This window comes from Dendropsophus ebraccatus, chromosome 7, assembly GCF_027789765.1.
Source record: "Dendropsophus ebraccatus isolate aDenEbr1 chromosome 7, aDenEbr1.pat, whole genome shotgun sequence".
Classification (NCBI taxonomy): domain Eukaryota; kingdom Metazoa; phylum Chordata; class Amphibia; order Anura; family Hylidae; genus Dendropsophus; species Dendropsophus ebraccatus.
In genome coordinates this window covers 134150587-134169764 of record NC_091460.1, presented here as the reverse complement: position 1 = coordinate 134169764, position 19178 = coordinate 134150587, and the positions used below count along the sequence as shown (strand labels likewise).

At 44.4% G+C, this 19178-nt stretch overlaps 2 protein-coding genes across 7 annotated transcripts in view; both read left to right on the top strand.

Moving 5' to 3' along the window:
• RPL34 (ribosomal protein L34) overlaps nt 1-19178 on the top strand; it is a 463668-nt gene that overhangs the window by 32253 nt on the left and 412237 nt on the right. The window lies entirely within an intron of this gene.
• Nucleotides 1-19178, top strand: part of SGMS2 (sphingomyelin synthase 2) — a 47424-nt gene that overhangs the window by 2558 nt on the left and 25688 nt on the right. Inside the window, exon 1 of one of the 6 annotated variants that reach the window (XM_069978521.1) lies at nt 1736-1866. The exons of 2 other annotated variants lie outside the window; for them this stretch is intronic. The gene's annotated coding sequence lies outside the window, so the exon portion shown is untranslated. Of the gene's footprint in view, nt 1-1735; nt 1867-1951; nt 2156-2185; nt 2268-11050; nt 11072-19178 lie in introns of those variants that run through there. 3 more of the 6 variants (XM_069978523.1, XM_069978524.1, XM_069978527.1) reach the window with 3 other exon arrangements.

The window sequence follows — 19178 nt, the reverse complement described above, 5'->3', positions numbered from 1 at the left end:
CCCACCTTATATGCTAGGGGCACAGTCTGTATAACACCCCACCTCGTATGCCAGGGGCACAGTCTGTATAACACCCCACCTCGTATGCCAGGGGCACAGTCTGTATAACACCCCACCTCGTATGCCAGGGGCACAGTCTGTATAACACCCCACCTTATATGCCAGGGGCACAGTCTGTACAACACCCCCCATATGCCAGGGGCACAGTCTGTATAACACCCCACCTCATATGCTAGGGGCACAGTCTGTATAACACCCCACCTCGTATGCCAGGGGCACAGTCTGTATAACACCCCACCTCGTATGCCAGGGGCACAGTCTGTATAACACCCCACCTCGTATGCCAGGGGCACAGTCTGTATAACACCCCACCTCGTATGCCAGGGGCACAGTCTGTATAACACCCCGCCTCGTATGCCAGGGGCACAGTCTGTATAACACCCCACGTTTGCCAGGGGCACAGTCTGTATAACACCCCACGTATGCCAGGGGCACAGTCTGTATAACACCCCACGTATGCCAGGGGCACAGTCTGTATAACACCCCACCTCGTATGCCAGGGGCACAGTCTGTATAACACCCCCCGTATGCCAGGGGCACAGTCTGTATAACACCCCACCTCGTATGCCAGGGGCACAGTCTGTATAACACCCCACATATGCCAGGGGCACAGTCTGTATAACACCCCACCTCGTATGCCAGGGGCACAGTCTGTATAACACCCCACATATGCCAGGGGCACAGTCTGTATAACACCCCACCTCGTATGCCAGGGGCACAGTCTGTATAACACCCCACGTATGCCAGGGGCACAGTCTGTATAACACCCCACGTATGCCAGGGGCACAGTCTGAATAACACCCCACCTTATATGCCAGGGGCACAGTCTGTATAACACCCCACCTCGTATGCCAGGGGCACAGTCTGTATAACACCCCACCTCGTATGCCAGGGGCACAGTCTGTATAACACCCCACCACGTATGCCAGGGGCACAGTCTGTACAACACCCCACATATGCCAGGGGCACAGTCTGTATAACACCCCACGTATGCCAGGGGCACAGTCTGTATAACACCCCACCTCGTATGCCAGGGGCACAGTCTGTATAACACCCCAAATATGCCAGGGGCACAGTCTGTATAACACCCCACCTTGTATGCCAGGGGCACAGTCTGTATAACACCCCACGTATGCCAGGGGCACAGTCTGTATAACACCCCACATATGCCAGGGGCACAGTCTGTATAACACCCCACATATGCCAGGGGCACAGTCTGTATAACACCCCACGTATGCCAGGGGCACAGTCTGTATAACACCCCACATATGCCAGGGGCACAGTCTGTATAACACCCCACATATGCCAGGGGCACAGTCTGTATAACACCCCACATTATATGCCAGGGGCACAGTCTGTATAACACCCGACATATGCCAGGGGCACAGTCTGTATAACACCCCACATATGCCAGGGGCACAGTCTCTACATGTAATATATGATAAGGACCATCAATCTGAATGGCAGAGAGTAAGATGTCCGCAGGGCAGAGTGTGCCCACCGTGACCGGCATGAATCAGCAGCTGGCACCTGTCTCCTGCGGGCACAGAGCTGGGCGCTGCTCCTGCCGTGAGTCAGTGTTTGGCTATGGAGTGGGCGGTGAGAGGGAGTGGGCCCGGTGAGGTCAGGAGGAGGAGGAGACCGGGAGGAGGAGGGATAGCGCTGAGGCTGGAGACCCAGGGAAAAAAGGGGTCGGGCAGCGATCATGAAGACTACAGGAGCCGCACACAGCGATCTGCACTGCTGCACCCGGGAGCCGAGCGTCTCCCTGCAGCCGCCTGTCCGCCACACCAGCGCCCCTGTCAGGTGAGTGCAATAACGGCCGCCCAGCAAAGCTTAGCAGGTGCAGCCAGGGTGGTGGGGGAGCTGACAGCCTGAGCACTACTATATAGGCTCATCTATGAACTAACCAACCTAATATACATACTTTGCACCTACTCCTCCTTAGCAGGTGATCTGTGTATCATTCACTGCAATGTGTCAGAGAAAAGTTAATATGTGTTATGGGAGTGGCAGCAATACATAGTCACCTTATGACATACTGTATAGCAGGTGTGCAGGGTGGCCCATACAGGAACATCTCATCCCACAACAGGTTGGTGGCTGGAACATGCACCCTGTATAGAATTGTGATACCTTGGTTGCTGAGTCCACAGTGTTATATTAAGAGAAGGGTATAATACATGGGAGATTGACTATTACTGCAGGTAAGAGCTCGACTCCAAGTGCTATATTCACTGGATCTTACCCAGGACTGTATTTACCATTAGGGACTTATGTGATCATGTGCCGGGGGCAGCACTTCAGTGAGTAGGGGCTGTAGAAAAGGATGTACATGGATCAGAACTGAAATTTCCCTGCAGATTGGTAGCCGCAGCATGCCCATTATCTTGTGGATTTATGATTGATTTCACTACTTTCTGTGTATAGTGATGAGATCCACAGTAAATCTGCAACAAAATCTACATTTTATGGACAGGAAAAGTGTCTGATCACTTGAGACCCCCACAAATCACAGCAATGGGGTCCGCTTTACTACATGAGTACTTTACTACTGGTTGAGCATGGGCGCTGCTGCTTCATTGAAAGTCTATGGGACTAGAGGGCAGATACTGAATATCTGTCATGTGAACAGATGTTAAATGATGATTCTGGGAAAATCCCTTTAATTTTGTGGATTGTAATTTATATATACTGAGTTTTCTCCTTTGTCCTCTCTGCTCAGACTTCTGGCATTGGTTTCAGCTGTGTGCCAGACTATTGGAATTGTTTAGGATTATTGTCCGTTTACACGGAACGATTATCGTTTGAATATTCGCGATAACGATCGCATTTGAGCGCTAATCGGCTCGTGTAAACACAGCGAACGATCAAGCGACGAGCGAGAAATCGTTCATTTTGATCCTTCAACATGGTCGTTCGTTAAAAATTCGCAGATCGCTTCGTGTAAGCAGTCTTTCAAAGATTCACCCTATGTGTGAGATGGGCTTAAGCGATCTTAAAACGATCGCAATAACAATTTTTCCAAATGATATATTGTTCCGTCTAAACGCTGATCGTATAAAAAACATATTGTTACTTCGAAATTGTTAATCGTTCGATTGGACGAATTATCGTTCCGTGTAAACACAGCATTACTACATGTAATAATAAAGTCAAAGTTACCCACAATAAAAAGTTTAACAAGGTGGGAAGTGTATCCTTTAGGATCAGGTACCCTAGCATTTCAAGACAATGGATATTGTCCATTGTGATGTTCCTTGCTAAGTACAGTATGTTGTATATGTGTATGGTATCCAGTCCTGGGATGTGTCAGCTCTTGGCAGGGAGTGTCAGCACTATTTTACAGTTGCTAAGCAAACCTTACAGATCTCAGTACAAAATAATATAGCCTTCCCCTCCGTGCTTTGTATAATTTTGATGTCAGCTATTTTCATAGACAGTAAAGCTCTGGTTTGGAATCGTTAGAGAGTTACATAAATTGCAATTCCATAAAACGACATCATTGTTGGAAGCACTGTCTTTACAAGCAGCATCGATAATAGCCAGGTAAAGCTGGAGTTTACATGGCTGTCTACAGAAGTACCCAGTCTGTTAAAGGGATTATCCAGCAAAAATCTTTTTCTTTCAAATCAACTAATATCAGAAAGTTATATAGATTTGTAATTTACTTATATTATATCTTCCCATACTTATAAGCTGCTGTATGTCCTGCAGGAAATGTTTTATTTTCAGTGTGACACACTGCTCTCTGCTGACATCTCTGGCAAAGACAGGAACTCTGTCTCGTTTTCTATGATTCCCCATAGAAAACCTCTCCTGCTCTGGACAGTTCCTGTCACGGCCAGAGATGTCAGCAGAGAGCATTGTGTCACACTGAAAATAAAACAACATTTCCTGCAGGACATACAGCAGCTGATAAGTATGGGAAGACTTGAGATTTTTTAATAGAAATAAATTACAAATCTGACACCAGTTGATTTGAAAGAAAAAGATTTTCGCTGGATAATCCCTTTAAGGCAGTGCACATGTAGGTGCTTTGATGTGTGGGCTGTGACTGGACATTTGGTAATCGCCCTATTACACGAAGCGTTGTTTAAAAATTTGCTATAACGATTGAAAATGAGCGATTATCGCTCCGTGTAATAACACCCGATGGTCAAACGACGATTTTTCTCTTTCAACATGTTAAAAACCTATCATTGGTAGTTCGCTAATCATTCACATATCTGTTTGTGTAAAAAGTCGTTCACAGATAAAACATGCTTTTTGGGTTGTCCTGAGGAACGATTAATGAGCAGATAATGACGCAAAAACGATCATTGTTCATAACAGTAATTAGCGAATGTAATAACCGCATAATTATTCGCCATAGCTACGTGTAATACGTGTAACTTATCGTTGAGGATTTCAAATTTTTTTTTTTTTTTTTATTCCTTAAGGTGTTTTTATATAAGTAAAGTTTAAGGGTTTTAGTAAGTAAATATAACCGCTGTGTGGCATGTCACTAGCTGCATTGTTCCTCTGTGTCTACAAATCGTCATCACTTCACCATTGTAAGCACATACTGGCAGGGGACCACAGGGTGGCAGCGCTTTCTCGATCTATTTTGCCATAAGGAGTTGGCAGATTGTACGGTTGGAAAACCCCTTTAACAAAATGATGAAAATTTTTTAAAATTTTAACACCGTTGTAGTATAATAGTAGTAGTAATAGTTTGCTGTCAGTGAATGGGTATATTTTAGTTCAGGGATGGGAAACCTTTGGCCCTCTAGCTGTTGCAAAACTACAATTCCCATCATGCTTCGGCTTTGGCTGTCCATGCATGATGGGAATTGTAGTTTTGCAGCAGCTGGAGGGCCGGACGTTCCCTTTCCTCATTCTAGTTTACCTCTAGTTGCTGAAAATCCATAGTAAATTGATATATCTTACAGCTGAGATACAATGTATCTGGTCCAGACTACTGTTTGAAAGCTAAATACAGCAACAATAAATATTTGTCTTCTGTCCTGTTGTAGTTTCCTACAAAGTATGTCTGAAGTCCAAAATATTAAATGGTCACCACACTTCAAACACATATAAAGTAATAGTACAAGAGAATATAAAAAAAAACTTTGTGATGTATCTTATCAGAAAAAAATGCCTCTCTCCTCATCATGCCCCTTTCTAGTTCCCTTCTAAACTCATCTTTCACTCCTGGAAAACAGCTCAGATTAGAGGGCTCAGATTACAGGTCCCCATAGCGGTCTACCAAGAGGGGAGGGATGTGCTGCTATTGGCTGTAGACAGTGACAGTGAGACAGAGATAAAGTTGTGTAAGTAAGGGGACTATTACACGGAACGATAATCGGACGAATCGGACCTATACGGCCGATTATCACTAAGTGTAATAAACACAACGATCAGCTGATGATAATGATCGGCTGATCGCTGATATAGGTTTGGACCTATAATTGTTGGGCACCGACCGTGCATGGCTACGTGTAATAGCGGTGCACGGCTGGTGGCTGACGGTTTACAAAGTGCATACATTACCTATCCATGGTCCAGGGCTCCTCTTGCAGTTCGCTTCTCCCCAGGTCCCGCGTCCTGCAGCTTCATAGCGGCCTGTCTTAGCTGCAGGCCGCTCAGTCAATCACTGGCAGTGATTGGCTGAGCGGCCTGTCAGTGAAGACAGGCCGCTCTGAAGCTGCAGGGCGCAGGACCCGGGGAGCCCTGGACCATGTATAGGTAATGTATGCCAGTTTAGCAAGGGCTGCAAGGACATCGGCAACGATGTCCATGCAGCCCTTGGTAAACGATTATCAGGCCGTGTAATAGTATCTTATTGGTGCTCGTTTACAGTTATCGGGCCGTGTAATAGTACCCTAAGGGTCCTACTAGACAAAACGGTGTGACCCGCAGCTCCATTCATTCTCTATAGAGCCGCCAGAGATAGCTGAGACGCCGAAGCAAAGAACCTGGGGTGGCGATCTAGCAATTCCCACAATATCATACCTGTTCCCTATAATTTTTGTAACTTTTTTTTTCCCCTCTGATGTTTTCAAATGTAATTTATCTCAAAAAACATACCGCAGCCAGATGTTAGCTAAAAGTCAAAGAGAAATCTAAAGTGTACAACAAACATTGCTTTTATTTTTATGTAGGCTTCTGTATTGTATTTGGAGGGGGGGGGATATTTAATGTTGTAAATAGAAATAAATGCAACAAAAATTAAATTGGGGGGGGGGGGGGATAAAATCAATGCACAAAATCTATGGTGTTTTTTGCAAGGCAAAAAGAAATGCTAAAAAAGAGAGATGTCAGGGAGGGAGAGAGGGATTTTACTTGTGCTATTGCTGTACTTACTGAGGTTGGCAGGCTTGTTAAGAAGCTTGTTCAGTAAATATTGCTTTTCCTCGCTGCCCCTGGGGTCTGTAGACATATTGATGAGTTAGTGCACATAAAACATCACATGGGACATCACTTTTCTGAAGGCGACTGTACTGTTCCTAATATAGACTTTATGCCAGCCTCCTGTCATAGCCGGAGTCAATAAAGCGATGTGTAGTACTTGGGAATGATTGGGCTCTTACTGTAGCAAGGAGACGAGAAGGAGCACATTATGTACCTGCCATGCCTATCTGTGGCCGGGTACGCTGGCACTAGGTATTCCTGTACATGCCTTCCTAGAGAGGGTGTGTGCTCTCAATACCTCTGGTTAGTTATATAACGGCATTCTTTCCAGCCGTCCTAATGTCTAGGTTACGTTATGTTGTAATACGAAATTTTTGTCTGTGACAATCTGCCTGATGATCTTCATTGTCCGTGTGATGGAACATGGTGTCCGTCAGTGTTGATATGTTTGTATCCTCCTAACCAAAATGAGAAAAAGGATTAAGGGTAGCTTCACACATACCGTATCGCAGCAGATTTGATGGTGCGGATCCGCAGCAGATTTCATCTAAATAACTGAAAATGGCATCAAATCTGCTGCAGATCCTGTACATTTGAACACACCCTTAGGGTAGCTTCACACACACCGTATCGCAGCAGATTTTATGCTACGGATCCGCAGCATATTTGATTTAGCCCCCTCCCGCCGCTCCACAGTAAATTAATTTGTCATCCTGGATCGTAAATTGACATCGCTGCAGCACCAGGCATAGGCTGCAGCGATGTCAATTTACGATTCAGGATGACACACGCTATCAGCACGACTGCAGCATCTTTAGGGCTCCTGACAGAGAGTTCTCCCTCTACAGAGGGAGAATTCTCTGTCTGGTGTCCATCGGGGCTCTGTGAAGTGATCGCAGAACCCTGATGGTAGCCATGGAAACTGGAAGCCTCAGGCTTCCGGTTTCCTGGCTACGGAGGCCAGCAGGGGGAGGGAAGGCAGAAAGCGCGCCGGGCACCTGGCCGTGGGCTCTGCCCCCTCCCCTCTATCCCCTGCCGCTGTCACAAGATTGTAACAGCAACAGGGGAGAGTGGGCAGATACAGGGACATCATTATGATCCCATAAGCTGATATCCTAAAACGACCTGGGCATTAAGGCATCAATGACCCCAGGGCGTGAAAGTGTTAGATAACTGAACACAGCATCAAATCTGCTGCGGATCCAGTACTTGTGAACGCACCCTTAAAAAGATTCAGCAATGCTTTCCCAGAAAACCAATGTAAAAAAAAAGTTGCAAATTTTAGCACGTTGCTTTTAAATTTATGCACAAATAAGCAATTACTCAAATATTTTTGAGGGTTTTACACCGAAACCTTCATAAAAACCATTGATAAATTCCCTCCTTGATAAGATGGTTAAACTGGAAACCCGAGGAAGGCTTTCTCCCATTTATCACTTGTCTTATGAGTGCACATGTGCTGTAGTGACACAGGTGCGGTTTGGATGAGCGATGAATAGAAATCCTGCCTGGGGGCGTTCCTAATGATGAGGAGGGTGGGGAGAAAGAAAGGAGAGGTGTCACAGACCTAGGGCACAGTCACACCAGTTTGACTCGCTGCTACAGATTAAAAGATCATTTTTTTTGCTCTAACCAAGGCACCGGGCACATTTTAAAAGACACGACCGGTAAGGATTTACTCTTCTCAAACGGAAGGTGCTAACGGTTTGGTGGGGTGGATTGATGGATACAGAGTCTCTTTAATGGCAAATTGTTCCATGAATATATCCTATAATTCGGCTAAATAGCTGCCAGTCATGCCGACACCAATCAGTAGGACAATGTCTTTTTACCTGCTCTGAATGCTGGTAATGCCATTGTAGGTATGTATCCTTGTTAGGAGGTCTATTTGAGTTTTTCTGCATTGAGCGAAGTCTGAGTCGGGCCCTTTAATATCTCCCTGCATACATTGCTCTTGGCTGATATTTTTAGCCGCTCTATATTTGTGTTGCGCTTTATTGTGTCAAGTTGTCCTGTCAATTTCTGTCTTCCTTTCATGGCTCATTTTCTGGTTCTTGATTATTGTCTTACATCTTCTAAGAAGGGGATTGTACAGCTCTAGCACAGGAGCTTGGAAAATGTGCTGTGATATTAAAGCGGTTTACCAGTGCTACAAAAACATGACCACTTTCTTCCAGAGACAGCAACACTCTTGTCTCCATTTCAGATGTGGCTTGTAATTAAAGCGACTCTGTACCCACTATCTGTCTCCCCCAAACCACTTGTACCTTTGGATAGCTGCTATTAATCCAAGATCTGTCCTGGGGTCCGTTCGGCAGGTGATGCAGTTATTGTCCTAAAAACAACTTTTAGATTTGCAGACCTGTGTCAAATTGGCGTGGCCTAGAGTGTCTGTGCCCTAACCTTGCACCTATTCCTCACTTGTTTGAACACAGGTGCCGTAACGGTCCAGCACATTTGAAAAGTAGAAAACCTGCCTGGAGCATTTCTAATGATGAAGAAGGCAGGGAGGAGGGACGGAGGGGTGGTGTAAAGTTAGGGCACACACACTCAAGACCACACCAATTTGACACAGGGCTGCAAGTTGAAAAGTTGTTTTTTAGGACAATAACTGCATCACCTGCAGAATGCACCCCAGGACAGATCTTGGATTAAAAGCAGCTATCCGAAGGTACAAGCGGTTTGGGGTCGGCAGATTGTGGGTACAGAGTCGCTTTAAGCTCCATTCACTACAATGCAACTAAGTTGAAAACTCCACCCAAACTGGAGACAAGAGTTGTGCTGTCTCTGGAAGAAAGTGACCATGTTTTTCAAGCGCTGGATAACCCCTTTAAAGTGCGCCTTTTATGCTGCCTTTAGATATTACAAGCAGTGGGTACTCAGAGTACCAGTCCCACAACTGGAGTTCATAAGTCCCCTTAAAGGGGTATTCACCTAATCATAGAATGTGTTGGCATATTTCTATGAGGTTTGGTCAGTAGTCTGACCTTTGGGAGCCCACCTATCCTGAGAATAAAGGAGCTGAGGCCCCTTTGGCTTTTCTCCTGCACAAAGCTAAAGCTTTGGCTGTCCAGGCATGATGGGAGTTGTAGTTTTGCAACAGCTGGGGAGCCAAGGTTCCCTACACCATGAGTTTTTGTAACACTTTGCATCGGGTCTCTACTTCTAAAATACTCTGATTTATATATCAAATGACATGTTAGGATGACCGTATGGCTTCTCTTTGAAGTTTATTTCTGTTCCTGCCTCTGGTCAGGAAATACAGTATACAGCGCTGATATTTACATCGTCATTTCTGAAGTCTGTATTATAGGGAGCATGCGTTTTCTTAGAGATATGTAATTGTGGTCGGCCTGTAATGTGGTGGCATACAGTCTCTTAGACTGGACACTCTGTGATCACTATAATGACTACTGTGATCACTACAACCACTTGACACTACAGCACTGGCTAAAATTTGTACATAAAGCATATTGGTGCACCGAGTGTTTGTCAGAATAATTGTTGGAGACGTGCGTTTACTCTGGAGATCAAAGCTGGAAGGGCCCACCACATGCTGTGTACTTGGCAAGTAGTCCCTAGTTCTGGGAGTTCCCCAGTGTAACCCAGCTGAGGCAGATCCTGATGGGTGATGATATATAACAGGCTGGGGTCTTAGGTACTTGATAAAGTCAGGTTCACAGTTAACAAGGGTCCTTATAAAGAAAATAAACCCTTGTTTCCGGAAAACCTCAGACTGCTTATAACAATACTGTGTTTGTTACTTTAGTTTCTATAGCAGGAAGAATAGGGCTTAGAGTTTTTGTTATATGTGTGGTATTAGCAAAAATGTAACTCGTGAAAGTGTGTATGTATATATATATATATATATATATATATATATATATATATATATATATATATATATATATATAGATATATATATATATAGATATATATATATATATAGATATTATGGCAGTGCCATAGGTCGACATCTCACCACTTGGTTTTAAAGTGTGACTGTCCTTTTAATTTTTTATTTTATTTATTTTTTTTGCAGAAATCAACAGTACAGGCGATTTTAAGAAACTTTTTAATTGGGTTTATTAGCAGAAAAATTTAAAATTCAAAGCGTTAATTTACAGCTACATCACTGGGCTATCTCCTCCTACAGTCAGCACTGACCTCTCTGACTTCTGAATACCGGCTTTCATGCAGCTCCCGCTGTGTAATCCTTTGTTCTCTGCTGCCGACTAATCTCCCTTCTCCCCCTCCCCTCTCCATAGAACAGACAGGGCCCGACTGATGTAAACCAGATGATATTTCCTGATAATGAGCAGTGAATGAGAGGGGGGGGGGGTACCTGGGTAAAGTCTTTTTGAATGCAGATAATGGCATATTTGCCTAAAAAACCCCAATTACAAAGTTTCTTAAAATCTGGCTGTCCAGGCATGACGGGAACTGTAGTTTTGCAACAGCTGGAAGGCCGAAGGTTCCCCATCCCTGATTTAAAGAGAAAAGAATCATTGTTGGACCGCATATAAAACCTCCAATTGTGCTGTTTTCATGGGGCTTTTCCACGGTGAAGACGACATTGTTACAGCGGTGGACACTTTCACACGGCAGTATATCAGTCAGTATCCGTAAGCCAAAACTAGGTGTGGGGCTTAATCTTTTTCCATGATACTTCCTCTGTGTTTGTTTCAGTGAACCCTAAGGTTATAAGAAGCACTTCAGTCATCTGTAGCACACCTTACATCACATATGTCATTGCTAAGCTGTAAAATAATACAACTTGTGTTTTTTCCGTTACATGTCAGAATGAGTCAGGGATTGTCAGAATGACTAATAAGGTGGGGTCGTCCATACTTTTACTGATCCTTTAGAAGCGAATACCTTTCACGGGACTGTATATGGTTTGCATTTTCTTTTATTAATGGGATACTCTCATAAAGATGGGTGACAACTAGAGATGGGCAAACTCGGCCGAGGTTCTGGTTCATATGAACTTGAACCATCGGCTTTTGACTTCTGCTGTCTTCCCATTACATGGGGAAGGTGTCCCACCTGGAAAACAGGGATATAGCCTTCGACCTAGGCTGTATTTCTGTTTTTCAGGCAAGACTCGGCTGTCTCCACCTACCCTAAGTAACGGGAAGACAGTGGGAGTCAAATGCCGATGGTTCAAGTTCGTACAAACCCAAACCTTGGTCCAATTTGTTTATCGTTCATATAGCCCCTACTATATTGGTGATCTTCCAACTTGCTTCCTGAATGTAAAATCTGTATAGCGTAGAATGCAATTAATGGTATCAGCGGGCATTATAGCCTTGGTTTGGAAATGGTGGAAAACTTGCTGAATTGTCATGGAGAATCTACAGTTGATCTATCATGATAACCAGCTAATTTCTAAGGGCTGTATTACACGGGACGATTATCGTTAGAAAAATCATTAGATTGTTCGGATTTAAAAGATAATCGTTTTGTGTAATAGCAGACAACGATTAAATAGCCAACGAGAGATTGTTGGTCGTTTGATAGAATTCAGACTTTTTTTTATCGTTTGATAGTTTGCAAATTGTTTGCACATCGTTCGGTATAAAAGAAGTCATAGCTGAAACGTACGCAATAGCGACGACAAAACGACCGCAAGAAAGATCATAAGTAACTATTATCGTTCCGAGTAATTGGGCGAACAATTTCGGGTTGTTTTCCATAGCAGTTGTTTGAGATCGTTAATCGTTAGTCGTCAAAAAATCGCTTGGTGTAATAGTACTGTAACTTTACCACTGTGTGCAGCAGCTGGATGAGCTGGGAGAGACTCTAGAAGGTCCTGGTTGGTTGTCACAGGTATTTGGAGTTATGCTGACTGCAGTACATCCCACAGCTGCTGGAGAGTACATAGGGGAAAAACCAAAGAGTGAATATTGAGGTGGTCCCACAAATGTTTAATTGGGTTCAAGTCTGAGAAATTAGGGAGCCAGGGCGATACTTGCAATATTGGTTGTAGCCTTGTAAGACGCCACATTGTCTTCTTGGAAGACCCTGTCAGTCCCAGGAAAAACAACAAGCATGTATGGGTGTATGTGATGTGCAAGGATGTATTTATACCCAAATTTGTAGAGAGTGCCTTCCACATGGATGAGTAGGTGCAGAAAACACCACAATTGTTCTAGCAGGGGTGCAGGAGTGTTTTTATTCCATTTTTTTCCCTGCCTGACACGACTATGTCCATCCATTCAGTGAAGCAGGAATCCAGATTCTTTGGAGTGGCAACTTGTTGCCAATGAGCAGAGATCCACTTCTGATACTGAATCTTTTTCTTCAGATGCAACTTCATTAGCAGAGGTGCGGTGACCATCCATCTGCTTCGGATCCCCATATGCAGTTTGCTGAACCTTCTGGTTTATGCTGGGATTGAGCTACTCCACTGTAGCATGTTGGCCCACCCTCACACACCCTCGTCTCCGTCATTCAACTCTTATATCAGTGGCGTGTGGTGCTCCACAGTTTCTACGCTACTTACTCTCACTAAGGGCCGTATTACACGGGGCGTTCGAAAAATCGTTAGATCGTTCGGATTTAAACGATAATCATTTCGTGTAATAGCAGACAACAATTGAACAACCAACGAGAAATTGTTGGTCGTTTGATAGAATTCGGACCTATTTTTATCTTTTGATCGTTCGCACATCGTTCAGTCGCAATAACGACGAGAAAATGACTGCAGGAACGATCATAAGTAACGATCATCGCTCCATGTAATTGGGCAAACGTTTTCAGGTTGTTTGCTGTAACAATAATCTGAGAACGTTTCTCGTTAATCTTTAATTGTCAAAAAATCGCTTGGTGTAATAGTACCCTGATGCTGTTTGTCCACTCATGATACATCTTCACCACAACAACACACAAGCAGATGAAAAACTTCACACAAGCCAATAATCCCTTCCTTTTTGCATCTGTATTAAATCAACCATTTTACCTATGACAGTAATGAGGAATTTGTGTGCAGACAACCTATGGCGCACCTCATATATACCTAGCAGATGACGTGTGACTTCCTTCCTACGTTCAAAGAAGGAAGTGATGATAATAATGAGAGTTCATGGTCAAAAAGATTGCTTTAAAAAAATTATGACAACACCGATACAAAGGCCAACATTGAATAGCCTTATTTACACGTAGGGAAGATATTCTAATAGGACTGAAACTGATCAAAGAGAACAGAGACTCTTAAGTACCTGGGAAAGGTCAACTTTTTGTCTCGTAAGTCTGAAAGAACACGTTTCATGTTTACTTTGCATGTGACCATTTCTGGCAGCGTTACGTGTTCAGTCGATATGAATGCGGTTTGACATGTCTAGCTATGGCCAGTGACAAATATGTAGCTAAGGTAGCATTATTGTTCTTGGCTCACAAATAGCTGGCCGCCTTTGTTCTATATCCTATCCGACAAAATAATATAAAAGTGCAGAAGGCATCCATGCACAAGTTTTTTGCAGTAAAGTATGCACAAAAATAAACATTTTTGTTCGAAGGCATCTACATGACTTAAGTCTCAGCCACCTCCCTACTTCTTAGATGACTTCTCAAGAATGTCCTTTTTATAGTACACATAACTGGTCTGTGAAGCTGGGTTCCACATGAGCTATAGAAGTGGTAATGGTTTCTTATGTAATCTTTTTAAGGGTAGCTTCACACACACCATATCGCAGCGGATTTTATCTAAATAACTGAACACCGCATCAAATCTGCACCATCAAGTCAGCTGTGGATCCTGTACGTGTGAATGCACCTTAATGGTACCTTCACACGTACCGGACCCACAGCGGATTTAACGCTGCAGATTTACAGCGAAATCTGCTGCAGATCCAGTGTCATCCCGCTGCGAGTATGTAAGTTAACCCCCCGGCAGCCGGAGCATACATCACCCCCTCCCCGCTCTTGCTTGCTTCGGGGGTTCCCGGCGTCTGCTCGTCCCGCTCAGCAATGTCAATCCCACTGCCAGTATGTATTCTCATAGGGATGCACTGACACTGGATCCGCAGCGGATTTGGATTCGGTGTGTGTGTGAAGGCACCCTAAGGGCCTCATTCCACCGGACGATTATCGTTCAGATCATCGTTAAGTCGTTCGAATCTAATCGGTTGAATAGCAGTTGTTGACTAACAACCAAACGAGAAATCGTTGATCGTTTAATAAAACCTGGACCTATTTTTATCGTTGCTCGTTCGCAAATCGTTTGCATTGAATAAGAAGTCGTTTGGTCGTTCGCAGTAGTGACGAACGCAATAGCGACCAGACGACCGCAAGAACGATCATAAGTAACAATTATGTTTCTATGTAAATGGGTGAACGATTTCGGGTCTTTCGTAATAGCGGTCGTTTGGATTGTTTATCGTTAACGATTATGTGAACGATAATCGTCCCGTGGAATAGGGCCCTAAGGCTGTATTACACAACACGATTTTCCAGGGAAGTGAGCTCCGACCTGTCAGATCAGCACTCGCTTCCCCTTTGTTCCCCACTCACTGCCTGTGCTATTACAGCAAACAAGGAGGATCGGGAGGGGGCACCCAAATGATTCTTAAATCGTTCGGGCGGCCCATTGTAGTCTTCTATTACACAAAGTGACCAGCGGCAGACCGTCACTGACATAGTTATGATATGAAGTAGTGTTGTGTAATAGGGCTTTTAGAATGAAGTAGACTTTAAGACCAAGGAGAAATTTGAAGGCAAAACTCTTTTATTTAATTAGGTTCTACAAACATAACTCCACCCGCTTGTTATATGTAGATAAGATGACTCTCAGCAGATTGTTGGCTCAATGCTTGGAATGGAGACAGGTTTGCTGGCATCCTGAATTTTTTTTTTTCTAGCCTCTCATGCAATCTCCTTTCCATATACCAAGTTATGTATGGTATTTATCTGTTCGAGATTGATAAAAGTTGCTGGAAGCTGCTCAATATGAACTCAAGGAGAACTCCCGGCCACAACTAAAAATCCACTGCAGGCAGGGGGGTGCAGGAACATAATAAAGAATGAATACTTACCAGTCCCTGTGCCCCATAGCGCAACATCACCACTCCTGCACCCCCGCTAGCCTACTCTGGCTCATGCTCCTGCAAAGTCACAACCCGGGCTCAGGAAGGCCTGCTCAGCCAGTCAGTGTCAGTCAGAGGCGGGACACCACCGCAGATACTGATTGGTTTAGCAGGTACTTCCCCCAGTCGTGATTTACCAGGAAGCCAGGAGAAAATTAACATATTCATAAATGTATTATTCATGTCTGTTCCACATTTTAGCACTTTTATCAGTCATCCACAGGATGGGGATAAGTGTCAGGTATAGAGGCCTGCAGCATAGGGGCACATTGGGGCCGCCCTGCAGCATAGGGGCACATTGGGGCCGCCCTGCAGCATAGGGGCACATTGGGGCCGCCCTGCAGCATAGGGGCACATTGGGGCCGCCCTGCAGCATAGGGGCACATTGGGGCCGCCCTGCAGCATAGGGGCACATTGGGGCCGCCCTGCAGCATAGGGGCACATTGGGGCCGCCCTGCAGCATAGGGGTACAAGGGGACCGCCCTGCAGCATAGGGTTACATGGAGGCCGTCCTGCAGCGTAGGGGCACATGGGGGCCGCCCTGCAGCATAGGGGCACATTGGGGCCGCCCTGCAGCATAGGGGCACATTGGGGCCGTCCTGCAGCATAGGGGCACATTGGGGCCGTCCTGCAGCATAGGGGCACATTGGGGCCGCCCTGCAGCATAGGGGCACATTGGGGCCGCCCTGCAGCATAGGGGCACATTGGGGCCGCCCTGCAGCATAGGGGTACAAGGGGACCGCCCTGCAGCGTAGGGTTACATGGAGGCCGTCCTGCAGCGTAGGGGCACATGGGGGCCGCCCCGCAATGTAGGGGCACATGGGGGTCTAATTACAGGTCTAAACATTTGCCTCAGGGCCCATAGGATTGCCACTGGATGTCAATGAGGCAGTGGGATTGTCTTATTTCTTCAGCCCCAACTGTAGGAAGTCGTCATCCTGTGGTTTGATCCAATGTGGTAAGACAATCATAGGTCAGAGAATGCCAGTACTACTCCTATGAGACTGACCTGTGCTAGGAGTAGACATTAGGGAGTAGTGCCTACCTAGCTCTGGATTTGGTTGTTATAGTGACCATGAAATTACACCTCATTAAATAAAGGTTTATCCAGCACATTATGGAAAAACAGGTCTGATGTGTTGTTTTTAACAGGATTGGACTTGGTGCAGGGGATGGTGCTTGTGTAAAGTTACATAAGGGAATAAAGCTCATCAACATATCTATGAAGAAATCAAGTAGGATTAGTTACGGTATTGCTGCACCTCTTCGGCATAGTCTTCTCTAAATAACAAGCTTTGTAATGTCAGGTGTTGTATAAACCCCCTTGATGATGATTGGAGTGTTCCGTGCACAGGCCCTATTGATTATAATAGGGCTCGTGCACAGCACTCGCATACATAGAAGTCCAATCTAGTGGAGTCAGCTGCAACTGCATGCCAATCTGGGGAGAGAAGAATCATAGGTATCCTTTAAGTAATTCTCTGCCAGTGTGTAAATATGCTGTATCTATGTAGAAGTACTTGACTCTACAAAAATTACACCACATAGGAGCTGCCTGGTCACTCGCTGAAATCTATGCCAGTTGGGAGCTAGAGTAAATTCTGATAATTATGGCGCAAGCTAGATCCTCCATCCCGTCCCACCCCTCCACCTTGGCCTGGGAGATGCAGACTGTAAAAAACACAACATTTTTGCAAAAAAAAAAAAATTTTTGCCGTCTACACTTGGCATGCAGCATGATAAATCACCGCCAAAGTGTTGTAGCCTATATATTAAAGGGATATTCCACTCAAACATAACTTTTGATATGTTGTTTCCCATGGTGAGACAAACAATTCCTTCCATACTTATCTATTCGGTCTCCTTCCCCTAGTTCTGAGCTGCTGCTTTCTGCTGAAAACATAAAAATCTGCCTTTCTCTCTGTCTCCCTCTCCCTTCTGAGATGGCTGATGTCAACAAGTCCCCGGCTGGCTTTATCTGCAACATTGCAGCAACTTTGTAATGCCATGAGGGGTAATCACACTCAGGTTATCAGCGACTTGACCTCAGAATAACCCTCTAAACATTACAAAGAAGCTACAATGTTGCAGATAAAGCCAATCAGGGACTTTTTTTTACATCAGCTGTCTCAGAAGGGAGGGGGAGACAGAGAAAAAGGCTCACACACAGATTTTTGTGTCTTCAGCAGAAAGTAGCAGCTGAGAACTGGGGGAAGGAGACTTAATAGATAATAACAAGTATGGAAGGAATTGTTAGTCTCACCATGGGCAGCAAAATATCAAAATTTATGTTTGAGTGGAATACCCCTTTAAGTAATTATCATTACAGCTATGCCCAGTGTAAGGGTAGAGAAATAGTGTTAGGTCATGCTAGCACTAAGATAAGAACAGTATCTGTTGTTGGACACATAGAAGGTTCAGACACCAAATGCGATGATCAATTGTAGACAAGAGAAAAACATAATTATTTTTTTTTTCCTGAAAATTGCACTAGGATAATGCTCCATTAGTATCATTTACTGTTTGCTTCAAACTCTGGTGGGAAAACATAGAGCCAGACAAACCATTTGGCCTTATTTGCTATGAATAAGGGAATTGCCATGACTAGATTATTGTTGTCTCGTCTCCTTTTTTCATTGATTTACACTTAAGAAAATACACTGTGTCGCATTATTTTCTAAATATATATATATATATATATATATATATATATATATATATATATATATATATGCCCATAGAAAGTCTTGGTGCAGTCATTAGATAACAAGTCGCTTATTTAGAGACACCTGTGCCCTACAACAGGGATGGGGAACCTTCAGTCCTCCAGCTGTTGCAAAACTACAATTCCCATCATGCCTGGACAGCCAAAGCTAAAGCTTTGGCTGTCCAGGCATGATGGGAATTGTGGTTTTGCAACAGCTGGAGAGCTGAAGGTTCTGCATCTCTTCCCTTTGAATTTACGTGTGAATGATACTTCGTGCTAGGACGTTCTAGTCATTTCACTGCCTTTTTGCACATTTCAAAAACCACTAAAACCATCTTAACTATTTGCTAAAATGACATTTTAAAGCTCTAGAGATTGAAAGGGGGGCTGGGATCTGACCACCCAGTCAAGACCTTTGGACACGTTTCTGTGGCATGTTTTTGCAAATGACGGGGGCACTTTAAGGAAACAGGAATAAGGTCACTGACTCCAAGCAGAGAACATAATACAATCATTAGAATTGAAAATCAACTTAACATGAGATGGTTGCGTAGCTCCACTAAATGCAGTGTTGGCGTGCTAACCTCCGATCTGGCTCATGTTATGTCATATCATTGCAGCATGAGATCTGTGCTATAGTACTGATCTTTATAAGTATATCTAGTAGAATAAAGGCCCTATTACACAAAGAGATTATTGGCTGCATTTGGCCGATTATCGGCCATTACGGACTATAATCACTTTGTGTAATAAAAGGCTACAATCGGCCGACATGCGTTGTCTTTCAACATATTGTAAGACATATAACCCGGATAGCAACAATTCGCTGCCGTCACTCTGTGCAATAGGAGCGGCTGCAGTAAACCGCCGCTATCTCCTATGGGCTCCCCACGCGATCTAAAGATCGTCCGGAAACGACCCCTCCCCAC